This window comes from Balaenoptera physalus, assembly GCF_965194825.1.
Source record: "Balaenoptera physalus genome assembly, chromosome: 3".
NCBI classification, from domain to species: Eukaryota; Metazoa; Chordata; class Mammalia; order Artiodactyla; family Balaenopteridae; genus Balaenoptera; species Balaenoptera physalus.
Genome location: NC_138890.1, coordinates 123,855,979 through 123,874,078, shown reverse-complemented (window position 1 = coordinate 123,874,078; position 18,100 = coordinate 123,855,979). Strand labels below are relative to the sequence as shown.

The window sequence follows — 18,100 nt, the reverse complement described above, 5'->3', positions numbered from 1 at the left end:
GTTGGTGAGTTCATAATTTGATTCATACCCTGCCTTTCATTACTGTTAACATTATTCTTCATTTTTCTTCAGCTTTATCTTATTTTGATGATTTCAGCTACCGGTTGTCCTAGGATAATCTATAACTTTATTTCATGCACAATATCTGGCAATAGTTATTCCTTTTTACTTATATAGTCTACCTGATAAATGCCTACGTAATCTGTGCTGTTTTCATAGAAAAAACTTGTGAATATATAACAGAGCCATTTTCTGGCTTTGTAACATTGCCATTTGACTTTAGGGGCAAATTGTGCTTACCAATGTCTTTTGTCCTCTGAATCAAGCCATATAATTTTCATCACTGTCACTGCTGCCCAACTGTAAATGGAGAAAGAAAATACCACACTGTGCTGACTTCATAACATAAACATTTTTTTCTGTCGACATGATGTGCATGTCATCATATGAAATATATCATATACAAAGGCTTAGGCCTTCATAACCTGAGGATTTTTCTGTTTGTTCACTTTATTCATCTTTGTTTTACTGCTTGGAGGTTGGCAGTTGTGCACAGATTACTGTGAACATGCCCATTAGCACCTAGGGAATCTGAGAAATGGCTTAGGCAGATGTAAGCAGCTGATGTTGATTTGGGTTAACAGCCTCTTTGTGTCAATGTCTACGTTCTGGAGCTAATTGGAAATAAGATTGTTCCATCACTCAGAAGTTACCTCTTGGGACTTCCCTGGCGGTCCAGTGGTTAAGACTCCGCTCTTCCAATGCAGGGGGCACAGGTTCGATCCCTTGTCAGGGAACTAAGATCCTGCATGCTGTGCGATGCAGCCAAAAATTAAAAAAAAAACAAACAAGAAACAACTTATCTCTTATGTGCACGTGTATTTTTTGTGTGAGTATATATGAACGTAGACTAAGATGTAGGATACACAGTCAACATTTAACATTGATTATCACAGGTGGCTAGGATGGAAGTGTTTATTAACTTTTTACACATACAATTTTATATTGTTTAACTTGTTACATCAGGTACATAGTAGTTTTTAAAAATTCAATCAAATGAAACAAAAGACAAAATATAGTGTTATAAAGAAAAAGTTATAAACTAAATCAGTGCTTAAGATTTAATGTGCATATAATTCACCTGTGGATCTTGTTAAACTGCACATTTTGGTTTACTGGGTCTGGGGTGGAGCTTCTTTTGCTGCAGGTTTTAGAAGGTCCAAGGTGATGTCAGTGCCATGGACCAATCCATGGAACACACTTTCAATAGCAAGGATTTAAGCCTGGAAATAGATAACAGGACTTGGTCCTCATCATGAAAAACAAGAAGGAAATAGCATTGTTTTTTTAGTTCTGCATCAGTTCTTCCTATTAAAAAAAAAAGAGAGAGAAGATTCTAGTAATTTCTCAATTCTAGATTAAATTTAAAACACTTTTTCAAACCAGACTAGAGAAATGGCTTAACAGGTAGTTGATTTCTGCAGCATGGTGCTAGCTCAGAGTAAGTACCCCATATAAACAATTCCAGTTGACCTTTGAGCGATGTGGGTTTGAACTGTGTGGGTCCACTTATACACAGATTTTTTTCAGTAGTAAATACTACAGTACTACATGATCCACGGTTGGTTGGAACCATGGATACGGAAGAATTGCTTATTCGGAGGGCTGACTGTAAGTTATATGTAGATTTTCAAATGTGCAAAGGGTCAGCATCCCTAACTCCCATGTTGTTCAAGGGTCAACTGTATAGTTAAGTCAATCAAGCACGCATTTGCTCTAAAAACATTTACAAGAATTAAATGCAGCCAATGTTCTCAAAGAATGTATGCTCTTGTTGTAGAAATAAGACTTAAAAATCATTGATGCCTGGTAGAAAGTAGTGTTGTTTGTAGGAATGTGGGAGATAGGCTGCTTGAAGGTAAATACAAGGTAAGTACAGGGGCATTGCAAAGAGGGCTGGGATCACAGGGTGGGAAGCCAAACTTGGACTAAACTTACATAGCCAGAAGGGGTGGGAGGTACGAAAGAGCATAGATTGCCTCTTAGCTGAAGTTGTTATTTCTAGAAGGTGACTCTTGGGTGCTTGAAAGAAGCTTAGAGTTTTTCCTAGCTTCAGGTTTCATGCAGCCGAAGTGGGATTAGCTACTGATTAGCTAGGAATTGCTGACTAGGATCAGCTCTGTTCAGCAAAATCTCCTTCTCCTCATCACATCCTCATATTCAATTACTCGGACTAAAGTAAGTATTTGGGTTGTGTCTGCCAGATGGTCAGCTTTCTTTTCTCTAGAAGAGCTGTTCATTAAAGTAGATTAGGGAGAAAAATACTTGGTAGGAAATGTATAAATAAATGAATTATTTATTATATCTTTGTGCTATTATTTGAAGATTCCGTAAGGGAAATAGAAAAGGACAGAAATACTGCTTAACTCAAATTCCTGCTGTTCGCAAAGCAGATTAGGCAGACAGTGGACCAGACAGCCTGCATCTTAAGATGCTGCAGTGCCAGCATGGTTTACTCATGTTACGACTTACTTGGAGGATGGACTTGTCTAATTGTCCCTTGTCTAATCGAAATAGGTAGCTTTTTATAAATATTATCATTCTCACGTGATTTTACAACATGTATTTTGTTTGCACATGACATTATTTCATTTAGAAACCCATTTTTTTTTCCCAGTAGAAGACAAAATGTAATTTGTATAAAATCCAATAAGAAGAAAGAACTTCTGTGATGGAAATTGGGTTTAAAGTTTTCCAGAGTTGTGTTCATGGTATTAGGTTGAGACTACTCGCTTTACCATATGCAATTAAAACATAGCTGGTTGTCTGATATGGAAGAGATGGATTTTTCTCACTTCCAGTTGAATTGGTGAGAGTTTCATTCAACGATCAGGTCAGGTCTGTGACCAGTGACAATGAGAATGAAAAGTGTCAATATATGAGCATTTGCAAATTAATGCTCACCTTACAAAATCAGTGAATTCAGAAGTATTTGAATTTTCTTTGAGTAAGTAATTTTGATCAACAGTATTTACTGATTATATTATTCAGACTTAGCCTTTTAAGTTATATACAGGTGCAGGGTTTTGGAACATAAAGGAATGAGATTAGGGATGGAGGCACAGAGCCAGGGGGAGACAGAATTGTCCAGACTAATGGCTCAGTTCTGAGGATAGAATTTATTTCTAGATTCAGATCCCAGTTCTACCACTTACCATCTCTGTGATTTGGGGGATGGCTGTTTAACTGAATTTCCTCATCTTTAAAATGATAATCTAAGTAACATCTAACAGTTTTAGAGCAATTACTAGGTGTGAGATATGGCTGTAAGTCCCTTTCACAGATTGCTTCATTTAATTATTACCAATAGGAGCAACTTCATAGAAATAGGTTGTTGGGAAGGGGGGGAAATTGCTAGTAACTGCCAATTATGGGTGTGATTTTTGTAGTTCCTAGCACTGTCATCACCACTATCTCAGATGAGGTCTACATCTAAAGGTGGGTGACTCTCTGCTTCTTGCTGAGCAGACTCTGTCACTGGCTGTGTTTATTAAAGTTAGCAATTTGTAAAGCACTGATTGAGAGGCTTTATGTCTATATTGGGTATACTTGGAAGATGTAAATTATGCCTTTTATTCTTCTGCAGGGAACTTAGAATCAGATGCCTCCTGAGCTTATTTCTATAATCACTTTGTCCAAAACCCTCCCCCAAATACCTACAGGTTTATTATACATTTTGAATCTTGACGTAATTGTATAAGTGTTTGACAATTTTTTATTTAGCAAGAAAGCATGTATCTTCAAACTAACAAGCAATTCATTGGTAAGAAAAAAGAAGAACGTGGTTTCTTTCAGCTCATAGAATATTCATTTATGACCATCAACTAAATATACACATCTAGTTATCTAAAATAATACATTCATTTAACAAATATCTACTAGTGCCTCTATATGACAGGCACGGTTGTAGGTTTTGGGGGTATAGCAGTAAACAACATGGACAGAAATACCTGTACTCACAGAAAGAACTTTACATTCTAGTTGAGGTGACACCCACACCGAAGCTAGTAAATACATACATATGTGTGTTGTGTAGACAGGTAGATAGATAGAGGGAGAGAGAGAAAGAAGGGGAGAAGGGGAGAGCACAGCTAGAGTAGAGCAATCAGGATTGAAAATTTAAATGGGGTCCCAGAGAGGGCTACTTTGAGGGATGACATTTGCACACTGATAAGCTCACCATGTGAGTTGTTACATTGATACAGCTTTTGCTCTGTGTTAAGATAAATGACACCCACAGTGCATTTTGGGTGCTCTGAAATATTCACCGTCAGCTCTGTTTCCCCATATATTAATACCATGTGAATGTGAGTTAGCTGGGATGAATGACCAACAAGGGGAAGATGGCAGGATACCTCCTGAGGTTACATATCTATAACTCCCAGCAGTGGCAGGCAGCCAGAACTGGACAGCACTAGAGAGTGGGGTTGAGTGTGCCACGGCTCAGCCAGCAAATGCTGAAAGTTTCAACCACCTAGAAAGAATTCTTTTTCCTTTTTTTAAATCTGCACTTCTTCCTTCCAGACAGTTTGCGTTTCCTTTCTCCCAGCTCGTTGGACTTGCCTGCTCCAGAAGGCCCTGGCACATCTGTTTGGATGGGGCACTTGAACATTTTGCATTTAGATAGATGGCGGGAGAGAAATAGCCTATCAACTCTATCTGGCATTGTGAGCATATATCCTACCTCCTTGAAGAAGTAATCCAAGGTTGCCAGCTGTATTTAAGTTTACTCATTCTACTTCTTTTCTACCTCATTTTAGTAAACATTCTACCTTTGTTTTGCTGCATCACATTTTTTGATTTTTGAAATCAGAAGAAGAAACGCTAACAACTGGTGAATTTTCTGTCTTCACTTTGCAAAAGGAAAACGATATATTTATTCAATTTTAGTTCTTTTAATTATAGATAAAGTCTTGAGGATAAAGTAAACCTAGTTTAGGTTAGGTTAGGGAAAGCAGTGGGAGGAGGGCTGTGGCTTTTACCCTTACTGCTTCTCCCACTGTGAGCTACATGGGAAATTACCCCATGAATGATTCTCAGTCCTTCCTGTGGCTGACCGAACAGTCTCAAGGGGTTAAAGTACTTCACACACACACACACACACACACACACACACACACAGCACACACACACACATGCACACACACACACCCAGGCCATACTACTTAGTAAGCCTTTTAAAATACGGAATTAATTTTAGAATCTCTTAAATGTTTTCTTAAATGGGAAAACTAATATTTCTAGAAAGAGAAAATGGTCAGCATAGAGAGTCTCATATTCAGATTCAACAAATTGTATTCTGGATAATAGAAATCAAAAGACAGTGAGAACTCTTTAAAAAAGATCCCTGTTTTCCCCACTTATTTCAAAACTTTAAGATTTTATAAAATTTACTTTTTAATTTACTGATATTACTTTCAAATTTTATTTTGCAATTAAATAAAATTTGTCTCATTTATTTTCATTTTTTCTCCTTTATTTTTAAAGTTCTACTGGTAGAATATGCTTGTAGCTGCTTTTTAATATAGAGTTATGAGATTTAAATATTTTAATCTGTATTGGAAAGACTAAGTGAAACTATACTCCTTTGACAAGGGGTACATATGTCCAACTGACTTCCATTTGCTGCCCATTAAATTAGGGTTTCCTCAGGGGCATCGGGAGGACACCTTTGCTCTCCTTCCTCTTCATTCCTGCCCTCACACTGCTCGTCTATTTCTGATGCGACCATCACGTTTACACAGATGACTTACAAATCTGCTTCTCTGGGCCCGACTTCTCTCCTGAGCTCCAGTCCCATATCTCTCTCTTCCTGATAATGTGGTGGTCCTACCCTTACTTCATTTCAGTCAGTACATCTAAAACTGAGCTCTGCTTAAGAGAAAGCTCTACTTTCTCTTAAGTCCCACTCTAGGTTTCCATATTTCTTTCAATGCACCCCTATTCTCACTGCAGCTGAAAACTTCAGTCTGCCTTTATGTCTTCCTTTCCCTCCCATCCCTAACATATGTAGCAGTCACCTGGGACTATCCCATTGGCTCTTTCACTCTACATCCTTCCCCGCTTCTCATTTGTTATTTCCCACCACCAGTACCCCAGAACTTAACCCTACTCCCCTCATGCCTGGATTGTAGCAAAGATTGCTTGACTGATCTTCCCCTTTGCCCCCACTCACTTATCTATTCTCTTTTCACATCTGGTTAATATGTACATTAAAGATGGGACTATACCTTAGAACTCTTGTATTCCCAGAAGAGAAATTTCCACAATGCAACATTCAAATTCTAGTTTTTTTCCAAAATGACAAAAGGTCATTTCTGATATTTGTTATATGTGTCTGGTTAGAAATATGAAATTCAACATTGTACAGATTTCATTAAAAAATGTTATGCAGATATGTTCATCTTCTGTGATTGTTAGTTGACTAAGAGGGACTCTAAGTTTTTTCTCAACTTCTAAATTTCAACTTTAAATTTCCCTGATAATGGTAGTATAAGTAGGTTCTACATGTACTGCACAATGTGAAAAAATGTATAATTTGGGCTGCTAATACACATTTTTATTTGAAAAAGATTTATTTAAATCGAGTAAGAGAATCTTTTATCTTCCTAGTTGCTTAAAGATTTTTAATTTACAGTTGTACATTCAGCTGTAAAGAAAACAGACTTATGAAATATCTATTTTAAGCAAATATTTAAACTCAAGAAGAAATAATTCAGTCTGCCAAATGGTCTTTTAAAGAAACCAGAGCAGGAATGCCTGAAGTTGACCAATCGTGGTTCTTAGTCATGGTAGAATTCAAATCATTTGCTCTGAGGAAAGAATCACAATTTATTTAACTTTTCTCTTTTCAGTGTGAAGAATTTGGGAATATAGCATATATCTCTTTTAAAATGTTTGCCTAGAAATTTGACACTTAACGCTTTGAAATGAAAACGGTACATTTTTCTATGCCACAGTTATAGATGGACTTAGTTTCAAACATCATTTTATTTAATAGCAAATAATGAGAATAATAACAAAACATCAAAACCCATCATCACCACCCCGAAACCAGCAAACAAGAAACCCTGTATCTTTCTTACACTAATTTAGATCCAGTGTTTTCTAGCACTGCTGCACTGGACAGGGAAGTCAATGCCATCTTATTTTTTAGCTGACTTCTTTCCTCCATCGAACTCTTACATGCACATATCGCCCATTGTGAAAGGAGCCCTGAGAAGGCTACAGGACATGTTTTCAAAAATCATTCATTATTTACTTCTGCACTCTGTGGAAATTTTTAGTTGCTTCTTCTCTGCAGAATTTGTGAATTTTTCAGCTTGCTCCAAGAAGGTGAATTCCTATGTCTTTATAATGGGTATCACACACAGGCCTTTGAATCATGTAACTGAGTAAATCCTTAAGCAATCCAGGCCATCGTAGTGGCATGAATTTACATTCAAAATCAGAGGAATCATGTGGTAGAATCATTTTCTGCCTGAGCCACTGATGCCTGGATTTTACCTCAGTCCCTCCCCAGAAATAATTTTCATTAACGTTACCAATGACTTCCCAAATTGCTAAATCCAATGGACTTATATTTTACTCATCTTAAATGACCTCTTAGTGGTTAACTATTCCCTCTCTTTGAAAAATTTTCTCTCTTGGTTTTCATGACACCATGTTCTTTTGAATTTTTCCTTCTCCTCTGATGGCTCTTTCTCAGGTTCCTTTGAAGATGTCTCTTTCCCTTACCAGCCAGTAATTGTCCTGGGCTCTTTCCTGGTCTTACTCTACACTCTTCTTCTACGCATCTTCATCTGTGGGTTTAAATTCCAGCTATATACAGACAAAGCCAAAATTTCAATCTTAAACTCACATAAAGATCAGAACCACATATTCGAAAGGATATTCTACAATTCACTTTGATATACCATTGACATCTCAAACAGTCTTTTTCCCAAACGTGCTCTTCCTCAGTTTTTCTCCTCTCAGTGTATGGTGCTTCTATCAACCCACTAGTATGAGCTAGAAACTGGAAGTCATCTTTGACTTCTGCGTCTGTTTCACTACCCACACATCTTGATGACTCCTTCTCCCAGTGTGTTTCGAATCTCTAACTCTCCATCTTTGCCTTCCCTATCCTGTATCAACTCAAAGTCACATTTCTCCTGCAAGTACTTTCACAGCTTCCTGCGTTGAGCTTCCTAATTTTTCTTCATCTTCCTAATAACTCTTCAACTTTCATACTTTTGTCCTCTTACAATCCTTTTTCCATACTGCATCCAGATTGACGTTTTACACTTTAAATTGCATTTTACTCCATTATTTGAAACTCGCAATGACTTTTTGTTAAACTTAGAATAAAACACCAACTCTTCAACATGACTGGTGCACAGGGAACTGTGGGATCTGACCCTGCCCAATTCTCTGGCCTCATGTTGTGCTTCTTCTTTGTTCAGAATAAGTTCTTTTTCTTTTTTTGTTTTTGTTGTTAAAGTTTCCCCCCAGCTTACTTGAGATATAATTGACATATAACGTGTACATTTAAGGTGTACAATGTGATGATTTGGTAATTATATATATTGTGAAATGTTTCCCACAATAAGGTTAGATAACACATCCTTCACATCACGTAATTATTATATTTTTTTTGGTGGTTGTTATAGTTAGAACACTTAAGATCTTCCCTCACAGCAGCTTTGAAGTATACAATACAGTATTGTTAACTATAGTCACCATGCTATACATTAAATAAATCCCTGGGATTTATTCATCTTATAATTGAAAGTCTGTACCCTATGACTAACATCTCCCCATATATTCCCCCCCACCCCGCCCCCAGTCCCTGGTACTCTCAATCTACTTTCTGTTTCTATGAGTTTAATGTTTTAAGATTCCACATTTAAATGAGATCGTGCAGTATTTGTGTTCCTCTGTTTGACTTATTTTACTTAGCGTAATGCCTTCAAGGTCCATTCATGTTGATACAAATGGTAGGATTTCCTTTTTTTATGGCTGAATAATATGTATTGTATATATACAAACATAAAAGTGAGATATATATCTCTCACATTTTCTTTATCCATTCTTCTGTCTATGGATACTTAAGTTGTTTGCCTTGGCTGTTGTGAATAATGCTGCAATGAACACTGGAGAGCAGATATCTTTTTGAGATAATGGTTTAATTTCCATTGGTTATATACCCAGAAGTGGGTTTGCTGTTTTATGATAGTCCTATTTTTAACTGAGGAACCTACATACTGTTTTCCATAGTGGCTGTACAAATTTACATTCCCACCAACAGTGTATTAGGTTTCCCTTTTCTCCACATTCTCACCAGTATTTGTGAATATTTAAAAGATAATTTTATTTAATGGCAAATAATGACAATAGTCGTTTGTCTTGTATTTTTGAGGATGGCCATTCTTACAGCTGTGAGGTGATACATCATTGTGGTTTTGTGCATTCCCCTGATCATTAGTGATGTTGAGTACCTTTCCATGTACTTGACCATCTGTATGTCTTCTTTGGAAAAATGTCCTTTGTCCATTTTTAAATCAGATTATTATTTTTTCCTATAGAGTTATATGAGTTCTTTATATATTTTGGATATTAACACCTTATCAGCTATATGGTTTTCAGATATTTACTCCCATTCCCTAAGTTGCTTTTTCATTTTGTTGATTGTTTCATTTGCTGAGCAGAGCTTTCTGGTTTTCTTCATCCCATTTGTTGATTTTTGGTTTTGCTGCTTGTGCTTTTGGTATCATAACCAAGAAAATCATTGTCAATACCAATGTCTAGGAGCTTTACCTGTATGTTTTCTTCTAGGAGCTTTATGGTCTCAGGTCTTATGTGTAGGTCCATAATCCATTTTGAGATTATGTTTGTGAATGGTGTAAGATAGTGGTTCAATTTCATTCTTTTGCATGTTGAATATCCATTTTCTCAGCACCATTTATTGAAGAGACTATCTTTTCCCCATTGAGTATTCTTGGCTCCCTTGTCAAATATTAGTTGATCATATATGCATGGGCTTATTTCTGGGCTCTCAATTCTGTTCCATTGATCTATGTGTCTGTTTTTATGCCAGTGCTGTACTATATCTTCATAATATAGTTTGAGACCAGGAAATGTGATGCCTCCAGTTTTGTTCTTCTTTTTCAAGATTGCTTTGACTATTTGGGGTCTTTTGTGGTCCATACAAATTTTAGGATTGTTTTTTGTATTTCTGTAAAAAATGTCAATGGAATATTTTTTTTTGATTAATTAATTAATTTATTTATTTTTGGGTGTGTTGGGTCTTCGTTTCTGTGCGAGGGCTTTCTCTAGTTGCGGCAAGCAGGGGCCACTCTTCATCGCGGTGCGCGGGCCTCTCACTGTCGCGGCCTCTTGTTGTGGAGCACAGGCTCCAGACGTGCAGGCTCAGTAGCTGTGGCTCACGGGCCCATTTGCTCCGCGGCACGTGGGATCTTCCCAGACCAGGGCTCGAACCTGTGTCCCCTGCATTGGCAGCCAGATTCTCAACCACTGTGCCACCAGGGAAGCCCAATGGAATTTTAATAGAGGCTGCATTGATGGCTTTGGGTAGTGTGACAATTTTAACAATACTAACTCCTGTCCATTAACACTGAATATCTTTCCATTTATTTGTGTCTTCTTTAGTTTCTTTCATCAATGTCTTATAGATTTGTTATATATATCATTCATTTTCTTGGTTAAATTTATTCCTAATTATTTTATTGTTTTTGATGCTATTGTAAATAGTATTGGTTTTTAAATTTCTTTTTCAGATAGTTCATTGTTAGTGTATAGAAACACAACTGATTTTTGTATGTTAATTTTGTATCCTGAAACTTCACTGAATTTGTTTATTATTTCTAACACTTTGTGGATCTTTATAATTTTCTATATGCAAGATCATCAGCAAACAGACACAATTTTATTTCTTCCTTTCCAATTTGGAAGCCTTTTCTGATTTCTGTTTCTGATTGCTCTGGCTAGGACTTCCAGTACTATATTGAAAAGGAGTGTTGAGATTGGACTCCCTTCTCCTGTTCCTGATCTTAGAGGGAAAGCAGGTGCCTGAGTAGTGGCAGGGGCCCGTTGCAGATATACATATGGTGGCAAGGGCCAGGGCCAGCAGCAAGGGCTGGGGCCAACTCCAGGTGGACTTGGGGCTGCAGGAGCCCTAGCTGTCAGTGTGCACTTCTGTGGCTGTAGGTCTCACCACTGTTGTTTGCACGGCACTGAAGGCTGGTGAGGAGAGTTAGGCCAGCCAGGTGCAGGTGCACAGCTGGAGGAGCTAGCTGCAGTTAAGCCCAGCAGGGCAGGCCAGTGACAGGAGTCAAGGCCAGATCCAGGGCCCATAAACAGCCAAAAAGGCTCTGGCTGTCAGCATTCACTCATGTGGCTCTGGGATCTCGACCAGATTCCCACAGTGAATATCACAGGAAAATCCCTTCCTAGTTCTTTTTTTTTTTTTTTTAATTATTTATTGATTTATTCTTTGGCTGTGTTGGGTCTTCATTGCTGCGTGTGGGCTTTCTCTAGTTGCGGAGAGCGGGTGCTACTCTTTGTTGTGGTGCGTGGGCTTCTCAGAGCGCAGGCTCAGTAGTTGTGGTGCACGGGCTTAGTTACTCTGCGGCATGTGGGATCCTCCGGGACCAGGGCTCAAACCCGTGTCTCCTGCATTGGCAGGCGGGTTCTTAACCATTGCGCCACCAGGGAAGTCCCCCCTTCCTAGTTCTTGAAAGAGGCTTTCCCCATCTCATTGACCTTGAATTCCATTTCCTGGAGCACCATCCCCCAACTTTGCCTGGCAATACCTACTAATTCTTTAGTAATCAGCCTAAAAGTCACCACTTCAAAAATTTTCTTTAACCAGGTCTCTCTGTTACAGTCTCTCGTTAATCCCTTTATTTTTCACTCATAGGACTTATCCTACATTTATTTGAGAGGTTATCTCTCTCATACCACACTTCTTAGGAAACTTGAAGCCCTGACATTTTTTCTTTCACTCACTCTAGTTTTTGTTTTCTCTTTTCCTAATGTCCACATAAACACAACGGTGCTCTGGTTGTGCCCATCTCTTCCAAGCTCCCTGGTTAGTGAAATCATGTTGGTAGCTTGAAATCAGCTGTGATGAGAGAGTATGTACACCATGGAAATGAGCACATGTTACAAATCAGGCGGCCCTCTCCCCAGCTAGTTGTTAAACGTTTATCACCAACCTACTGCACACATGTATACATACATGTAATTTTTACTGACCACTTGTGTTAGTCACCTTCCTCTTTTAAGATTTATCTCACTTAATATAATAATTACATTGTAGATATTACTTTATCCTCATTTTAGTTATTTTCCAAATAACTTTGGAATTGCCAGATTCTCATCACATGTAGTGTATATGCAGGACGTTTGGCACTTAATAAATACTAAATATTTTTATACAGTTGCAAGAATAACTTGGTAAAGATAGGCCTGCAAAAGAAACATTGCTTATCATTTGCACAACCTCTGCTCTCTCCATTAATGAAAAACATTGGTGAGGCATCCCAGGTTATGTTCCTGGGAAACAAATGATATGATTTCCCCACTTAGCTACCTTTGACTAATTATGCTAATTATAAAACAAGCTGTAGGGAGCCAGCAAGCATGATGACTTGAATTTTACTCTAAGAATTAGGTTTGAGTTGCTAAACAGAGGCACAGGATGGAGTATTGAAACCATTTCTGTAACTGTAATAGGTATCTATGCAAAGAGAAGAGAAACATTATTCGGATGGTTATGGGGCTGGATCCTAAGTTTTAGAGAAATCCCTTTTAACAAAAGATTTTAGAAATAAGACCAGTGTAAACTCGAGTATTTATACTTGAATATTTTAAGTGGTGTACCAGTGCTTTGAAAAATATTGTCCTCATTGATTGGCAAATTGTATGATGTTCTGAATATTGCTCCATTCCCCACCATGCCATCTTTCCCTTTCTCCAATGCAACCGGCATGTAAACTTTGTTTTTGTTTTGGTGGCAAATGAGTCAAACAAAATGAAAATATTGTTTATTTAAACTGGTATCACTGTATCACTGTTTTTTAGAAGACTGCTGACGTGTTGGTGTAATTTTTTAGCATGTGCTGACACACAAAAAACCAGATAAAGAAGTTTTTGGATGCTAGTGACTGTGAAATGGGGTGGCATTTTGGGCTGGAGTCAATGTTTTCTAGTTGTAATGCTTTTAATTGTGGAGGTACTCCCTGCCATGATGACTACTGAATATTTTTACTTTTCAAGGGCACTCTTTATGATTTGAAATCATGATCTTCTAAAGCAATCATTGCAGCCTTCTATTAGTGTGTTTTCTACTGCTTTTCATTGTAAAGGTAAACGGTATTAGCTGCATTATTTGTTAAATAACCTTTCATGGACGACTCTAGATACCTAACTACTATTTTTCACATTTCTTTTAAGGGGAAAAAGTTGACTCGACTTTCAATTTCAAGTTTACAAGTGGAATTTTTGAATGCAAATATTTTAAAAACTGGATTGCTGAAAAAGTAGAGTGCTTTATGCTGAGCACCTATTATTGGCAAGGTTTATCAGGAGGAAATAAAATAGCTATCCTGGGCAGGGGGCAGTGAGGGGATACATTTTGTAATGAAACTTGTAATTTAGTGAAACCATTTATAAGATAGAACAATGTATGTTTGAGTGCTCAATGGGTCGTATGAAATGTACATGTTATTGAAAGTCAGAACCCATAAAATTGTTCAGCTGAAAGAATATACTGCAGTCTGTCCCTACTTGCCTTTACTTAAACCAGGAGTCCCCAGTCCCTGGGCCAGGGACCGGTACCGGTCCGTGGCCTGTTAGGAACCGGGCCGCATAGCAGGAGGTAAGTGGTGGGCGAGCGAGTGAAGCTTCATCTGTATTTATAGCTGCTCTCCATCGCTCGCATTACCGCCTGAGCTCCGCCTCCTGTCAGCATTATGGTGAGTTGTATAATTATTTCATTATCTATTACAATGTAATAATAATAGAAATAAATGCACAATAAATGTAATGCGTTTGACTCATCCTGAAACCAACCCCCCACCCCACTCCTGGTCCGTGGAAAAATTGGCTTCCATGAAACCGGTCCCTGGTGCCAAAAAGGTTGGGGACCGCAGACTTAAACCACTTGCCATGTACTCTCATGTATCAGAGAGGAGCTATACATAGGAAATGTTTAAAAACTATTTTCCCATACTAAAATGATGAAAAGTATTCCTATGGAAGTGAAAGCATGAGCTACATATCTTAATTGTTTGTGCTATTATAATTTCATGTTTTAATGTATTGTATGTAACAATTATTTATTGATTAGTTGTGGTTGGGAAGCATACCTTATGAATCCTTTTCTAACAATAGTCTTCAGAAGTCATTCGGATCTGCATTGATGATTGCATTAAATATGTGTCACGTAGTTATTAAGCACAAATTGTCAGACTTACTCCAGAGAGTTTTCCTCAGAAGAACTGCATTCTTGTTTTTTTTCTTCTTCAACAAAATATATAACTTACTTTTTTTTTTTTTAATAGTAGAGCCATTGAACAATAAGGCATTTATTGCTTTGGATATTGGCAGGGCTAGTTGTAGAAAACTCAAAACGGGTGGCATGTGTTCCCTCACTAGTTCCTCTCTGGAATCTTCTTCATGTGCTCCTATATCTTTCTTGTTAGTATTTTCCCCTGTGGATATCCAGATCAAGCTCAGTTCCTTTACTTTGCCTATTACTCATCCCCTTGGTAGTAGCCAACAGTCATTCTCCTTACCATCCTCTGTCCTAAATGAGTCCTGATTTAGTTTAGACATTCACCCTCTTCTCCATAGTCATACGCTGACCCATCCCCAGTCCCAGAGAGTGGATTCTGATTGGTCTAATCCAATGGTGGCAGTTCTAATCTGCTTGCCAGTGATTGATTCAGATATTGGCTTGTGATATGTTTTAGGGCAATACCACATGAATGATAGTATTCTGTGGACTTCCAGGAAAAGCTTCCTTGTTCATAATAAAGATATAAGAAAACTATGGCTTTCTTTCTGCCTGAGAATATTGTCAGACTTGGATATGATACCTGGAATATCTACCTTTTGACCCCCAAGTCAAAGAGTCAAGGTCTGAGCATGGAGTCAATACATGGAAGAGAGCAGAGCCTAGAGAGTTGTAGGAAGACAAAGGTAGAGCAGGGTCAGAAACCCTTTTTTATGTAAAGGGCCAGATGATAAATATTTTAGGATTTATGGCCATATGATCTTTGCCACAAGTACTCACCTCTACTGTTGCAGAACAAAAACAGCTATTGACAGTACATACGTGAATGCCCAAAGCTATATTCCAATACAGCTTTATTTAACAGCAACAACAAAAAAATGCCATAGACCAGATTTGGCCTTTGGGCTGTAGTTGCCAAGCCCTGACGTAGAATCTAGCTTGGTGTGTATCATGATCTGTTTCTACTCACAACACCTCTGATACCAAACGTGTGGTGGGTCTTTCCTGAAACCAAAGAATTCTCCAAAGCCCCAGATGCCAACTGGGTCTTACAATTCAGCTCAATTCTGACACAAACTACTGGGGTTTAGCACAGACGCCCCCCGCAGGTTAAAGGCTCAGTACCACAGGACTGCCTCTACTTTAGGTGGCAAGGGCAAGCCTTTGACCAAATGGCTATAAACTGGGGTTCCCACAACCCTCTCCTCAGGTTCAATAATCTGCTAAAATGGCTAACAGAACTCTGGAAAGTGATTTACTTACTTTTATGGGTTGGTTATAAAGGGTACAATTCAGGAACAGACAAGTAGAAGAGATACATAGGTCAAGGTATGGGAGGAGAGGTTCACAGAGCTTCCTTCCCCTTCTGGGCATACCACCCTTCCAGCCCCTTGCTGTATTCACCACTCAGAAGTTCATCAAATCTCATCATTCAAGAGTTCTTGTAGAGCTTGGTGTCCAGCCCCACATCCTGTTCTGGAGGTTGGTGGCTAGGGCTGAAACTTCCAACCCTCTAGCCACTTGGCCTTTCTGGTGACCAGCCCCATCATGAGCTTATCCAGGGGTCCCACCATCAGTCACCTCATTAGCTCAACATCTTAGTTCCTGGAGAGAAATGCATCTCTCGTTGCTGAAGATGCTGGTTTATTTTCATCTGACCTGATTAGTAAATTCACACTAGAGTATAAGATAATACAAAGACGACTGAGACTCTCAGAGAACAAAGCCTGTTGTTCCTCCCTTAATATTGGTATTCCCCAAGGCTCCACTTTGTCACTTCTTTCTTAACCTAAGGACTCTCCTTGGGCATTCTCACACACTCCCATGGCCTCAATTTTCTACTGTATATGCTTATGATTCCCAAATCTATATCTCTAACCAAGACCTCTTTCCTGAAACCAAGTACTATATATGCAACTGTTTCTTCAGTTTGTAATTCGATCCCCCATAGGACATGTTTAGGACTCAAATCATTACCTTTGTCTTTAAACCAGATGCTCCTTCTGTCTTCCTTAATGCTGTTGATAGTTACACCATACACCAAGTTACTCAATTGTCCATTCAACCTCAGAAGGATACCTCATATTCATTTATTCTCTTCCCTCCCAAAGTCACCTCTCTAGTTCTTATCTTAGTCATTTCTCCACTTGTCTACTGTCATTATCTCCTAGATAAATCCTTGCCTCTGTATCTCATTATTATGAACGTCATTATTTTTTTTTCAGATTTACTGAGATATTATTGACAGACAATAAATGCACATATTTAAAATATACAATTTGAGGACTTTTGAAACCATCACTGCTTAAAGATAATGAACATACATTCATCCTCAAAACATTCCATGTGTTTCCCTGTAATCTACCCCTCCCTCCCCTCCCGACATAAATATATTTCTAGTCATTGATCTGCTTTCTGTTATTATAGACGTTTACATTTCCTAGAGTTTGATATAAGTGGAATGTCCTCTCTTTTTCTAACTTCTTTCACTTAGCATAATTATTTCTTCCTTTCTAATTAGGATTCCTTTTGTTTCTTTCCCCCCCCCACAGATTTTTTTTTGAATTTTATTTTATTTATTTTTTTATACAGCAGGTTCTTATTAGTCATCCATTTTATACACATCAGTGTATACATGTCAATCCCAATCTCCCAATTCATCTCACCACCCCCCTGCCACTTCCCCACCTTGGTGTCCATATGTTTGTTCTCTGCATCTGTGTCTCTATTTCTGCCCTGCAAACCGGTTCATCTGTACCATTTTTCTAGGTTCCACATATATGCGTTAATATACGATATTTGTTTTTCTCTTTCTGACTTACTTCACTCTGTATGACAGTCTCTAGATTCATCCACGTCTCAACAAATGACCCAATTTCCTTCCTTTTTATGGCTGAGTAATATTCCATTGTATATATGTAACAAATCTTCTTTATCCATTCATCTGTTGATGGACATTTAGGTTGCTTCCATGACCTGGCTATTGTAAATAGTGCTGCAATGAACATTGGAGTGCATGTGTCTTTTTGAATTATGGTTTTCTCTGGGTATATGCCCAGTAGTGGGCCTTTTGTATCTTTATCTTGCTTTATTGCCCTTGCTGGAAGTTCCAGTACAGTGTTGAATACAAGGGGTGAGAAAGAACATCTTTGCCTTGTTCTTGATGCCAGTCTTTGATTGTTAAATACAATGTTAGCACACCATTGTAAAGCAATTATTTTGTAAAAAAAATACAATATTAGCTGTAGGTTTTGCATAGCTGTCTTTATTCAGGTCAAAGAATTCTCTATTTCTAATTTGCTATTGTTTTCATACATTTTATTTCTGTGTATGTTATAAACCCTGCAATACATTGTCATTGCTTTTGCCTTAGTCAATTTTCTTTTAAACACGTTTTTTTAAAATAAAATTATTTATTTATTTAATTTTTGGCTGCGTTGGGTCTCTGTTGGTGTGCTCAGGCTTTCTCTGGTTGTGGCTAGCTGGGACTACTCTTCATTGTGGTGTGCGGGCTTCTCC

The 18,100-nt window shown here is 38.1% G+C and overlaps 1 long non-coding RNA gene across 1 annotated transcript; it reads left to right on the top strand.

The window, feature by feature from the left end:
• The first annotated feature begins 4,643 nt into the window (after window positions 1-4,643).
• LOC309658627 lies at window positions 4,644-15,887 on the top strand. The gene is made up of 2 exons (XR_014262334.1): window positions 4,644-10,287; window positions 10,593-15,887. It is a non-coding gene; the product is annotated as an uncharacterized lncRNA (long non-coding RNA).
• Window positions 15,888-18,100: the final 2,213 nt, after the last annotated feature.